The 3,592-nt window shown below is 36.2% G+C and overlaps 1 pseudogene across 1 annotated transcript; it reads left to right on the top strand.

The window, feature by feature from the left end:
* The first annotated feature begins 2,275 nt into the window (after positions 1–2,275).
* On the top strand, positions 2,276–2,780 carry LOC116565218 (annotated as a pseudogene). Its single transcript, XR_004275334.1, has one exon. The product of XR_004275334.1 is annotated as a 60S ribosomal protein L22 pseudogene (transcript).
* The last annotated feature ends 812 nt before the right edge of the window (positions 2,781–3,592 follow it).

Genomic DNA, 3,592 nt, shown 5'->3' on the forward strand with positions numbered 1-3,592 from the left:
AACTACAATCAAATCAACCCAATAAATTCAGAAGTTCCTAAAGATTAATTCAAATATGGTCCCACATTTCTATGTATATTTCTGAACCTTTTGGAAGGACTCTTGTTGCCATGGGAACATACCTCTTCCCCACCTGTACTGATGTTCCAATGTGCTCCAATACTTACCTTATTGAAATGAGAACTACAGTAACTCCAATATATTTTGTAGTCTTTCATATAGTACACAAATTAGGACTGTCCTGTCCCTCCACAGAAATTTTAGGACAAATCCCTTTTGGGGATTTTGAATAATTTTGAAAATCTAAAGAAAGCTATGGCTCCTGTCACTTCCTCAACCCACTAGATAAATTCACATAAACATATAGAAGGTATTTCAATTATATGTAAGGGAAGCATTCCTGATAACCTCTTATAATTTAAAATCCCTATTTTTCAGCACCAGTTTCCCTTCAGAACACCGTAGACTCCTATGAGGCAGCACGACACTCTACAAAGACTATTTGCTTCCTATACCAACTCAAATTTCCCAATTTCACACATAGGGAGAATGAGCATAGAGAGCTTAAGCAACTTCTTACCATCACCCACCTCGAGGAACTGACAGAGTAGACCTGCAAATCAAGCAGTCTATTCCAAAGACCTTGCACATACATAGCACCAAAGTGAGATGCTGCCCTTACTCCTTATCCCTCTTCTAGTAATACATCCTTTCTACCAAAAAAAAAAAAAAAAAAAAAAAAAGGAAAAGAACTTATTCTATCTTATTTCCAAAAACTTAGGAGTGGGACCAAATATTGTGCCTCCTCTCTCTCAAACTCAAGACAAGCTACTTATTTTTTTTTCTTGTGCTAATTATTAAACCAACAACATGGATATCCCATTGTTCCTTCATTTTTAACCTCCTTAAGTTTCAGGCCTTTCATTCAAGACAAAGTCCTCCCAGACCTCGTATTGTTTTATACTCTCCAAACACTGTCACAGGAACAGCAGTATTCCTCTCTTAATTTGTTACTGCTCTGGAGTCCCTAAGGTTCGCTGTCAGACATCTCACTGATTGGAGAAAGGAAGACTGTAATCAAAGCTCTTTCTGTTCAAGTTAATAAAGATCTTCTTTCGTTTTTAATTTAAATTTCTTCTTCTTGGTTTTATATGAGGCAAATGCTCAGGGTTATATCAAATTAAATTGAGAAACTTAAATGTTTTGATTGACTTTAGCTTATTTTCTGAAATCTTAACTAGTCCAATACCCTACATGTGATTAGGTCAACTGTCATGTAATTCAAAATAAACCTAAACGTTATTTAACACTTTTTAAATTTAATCCAGATACATAGGTTTTAAAAGATATCAAGAGTTTATCAAGAGCTCCCTTCCCCCACCTCTTCAGAGAGGTATTGTGGCTGATCAGTGCCTTTATATATTATTCCAGACTATATATTTAGCTCCAATCACAAGAGGAGGCTTGAGATGATTTTCACCCACCATTATTTCTGTCAACACTTCTCAGTTTACTGCAAATAAGCACATATTCTAGGTAAAATTACTGTTATTACTGTTAACTACAATTTAAAGACTATATCATATTTCCATCATCCTATCTCCAAGCTATTCCAAATAAACATGCAAATTTAGTAAAAGTACTATATTTGCTATACAAACTGCAGATACAACTTTAAGACAGATTCTTTAACGGGCTATACCCACTTTCCAGATAGAAATTTTAAGGTTCTCATTAGTGCCAAACACTCTTAATAGCAACTCTATGGCTTATTTTCACATTTTTCTAAACTAAAAGTATTGAATGTGTGACCTGAATTCACATTACTTAAGTGGCATGAGAATGTTTGTAGCCAAGAAACTAACATTAAAACGGATTCAGAGCCATGGCAAAACACAGAGCCCTAGCAAAGACTTAGACAACAGTACCTAATAGAGGTGCCTCTTCAACTCAAGGCAAACAAGGCTTCCCCAGGAGACAAAGTCAACTGAAGATGAGCTCATAATCCAAAATTGTAAAACACATAGGGAAACACAAAGCTCTGAGAAAGCAAGCATGATAAAGGGGGAATTCACAGCTGTGAATAATTAAGATAATTGCATAATCTAAAATGAAATGTTGAAAATAAGTACATTAATAATGTCCCACAAAATAAATGAAGGAAAAGTATTAATAAGACAAGATCAAGGTGCTTTGGGAAAAGAACAGGCAGATTTGAGAAAGAAAAATCTAAACAAAACAAAATTTTTAGAAATGAAGACTGCTGGTCCTCCTTGCGTCTGCGTAGTTCGCTCATCTCCCTTTCTGCCTCCGCTGCCGCCATGGCTCCCGTGAAAAAGCTTGTGGCGAAGGGGGGCAAAAAAAAGAAGCAGGTTCTGAAGTTCACTCTTGATTGCACCCACCCTGTAGAAGATGGAATCATGGATGCTGCCAATTTTGAGCAGTTTTTGCAAGAAAGGATCAAAGTGAACGGAAAAGCCGGGAACCTTGGTGGAGGGGTGGTGACCATCGAAAGGAGCAAGAGCAAGATCACCGTGACGTCTGAGGTGCCTTTCTCCAAAAGGTATTTGAAATATCTCACGAAAAAATATTTGAAGAAGAATAATCTACGTGATTGGTTGCGCGTAGTTGCTAACAGCAAAGAGAGTTACGAATTATGTTACTTCCAGATTAATCAGGACGAAGAAGAGGAGGAAGACGAGGATTAAATTTCATTTATTTGGAATATTTTGTATGTGTTCTTGAATAAAACTTAGGAACCAAAAAAAAAAAAAAAGAAATGAAGACTGCTATGGACTGAATATTTATGTTCTCCCAAAAATCCATTGTTGAAATCCCAACCTCCAAGGTGATAATATTAGGAGTTAGAGCCTTTGGGAAGTGATTAGGTCATAAGGGCTCTGCCCCCCATGAATGGGACTACTTCCTTATAAAACAAATCTGAGAAAGCTCCCTTGCCCCTTCTGCCATATGGGGACACAGCAAAAAGGTAGCAGTCTTTGACCCAGGCATTGAGTCCTTACCAGTCACTAAATCTGCCTCCTGCTTGATCTTAGACATTTCAGTCTTCAGAACTGCAAGAAATACATTTCTGTTATTTAGAAGCCACCCAGTTGTGATATTGCGTTATAGCAGCTCAATCAGATTAAGACAAAAAAGAAACATAGTCATTTAAATAATCAATCATGGCTTAAACTATACACTAGACATAACACAAAGGGAAATTAATGATTTGGAAGGTAAAGAGATAAGGAAATCACCAAAAATTTGGGGAAGAAAATAGTTAAGAAACACAAGGATAGAATTAGAACCTTTAGCATACATATAATAGAGTTTCAGAAAGAGAAATGATGTCTTTAGAAAGAGACAATATTCAAGAGGTAACGGTGAAATGTTTCCTGAAACGAATAAAGGCATAAGTCATTAGATTTTAAAGGGCATGGTGAGTTCTTAGCAGAACTTTTTTAAAAATATGCCTCATATTGAAGCTATAGAGAAATGAGAGTAAAGACAATTTTTAAAGCTACCTAGGAGAAATAACCTACAAATAAACTACAATCAGACTATCAGCAGACTTGTAATCAGCAGAAAC

This window comes from Sapajus apella, unplaced genomic scaffold (assembly GCF_009761245.1).
Source record: "Sapajus apella isolate SASKATOON/1434 unplaced genomic scaffold, GSC_monkey_1.0 scaffold2, whole genome shotgun sequence".
NCBI lineage: Eukaryota > Metazoa > Chordata > Mammalia > Primates > Cebidae > Sapajus > Sapajus apella.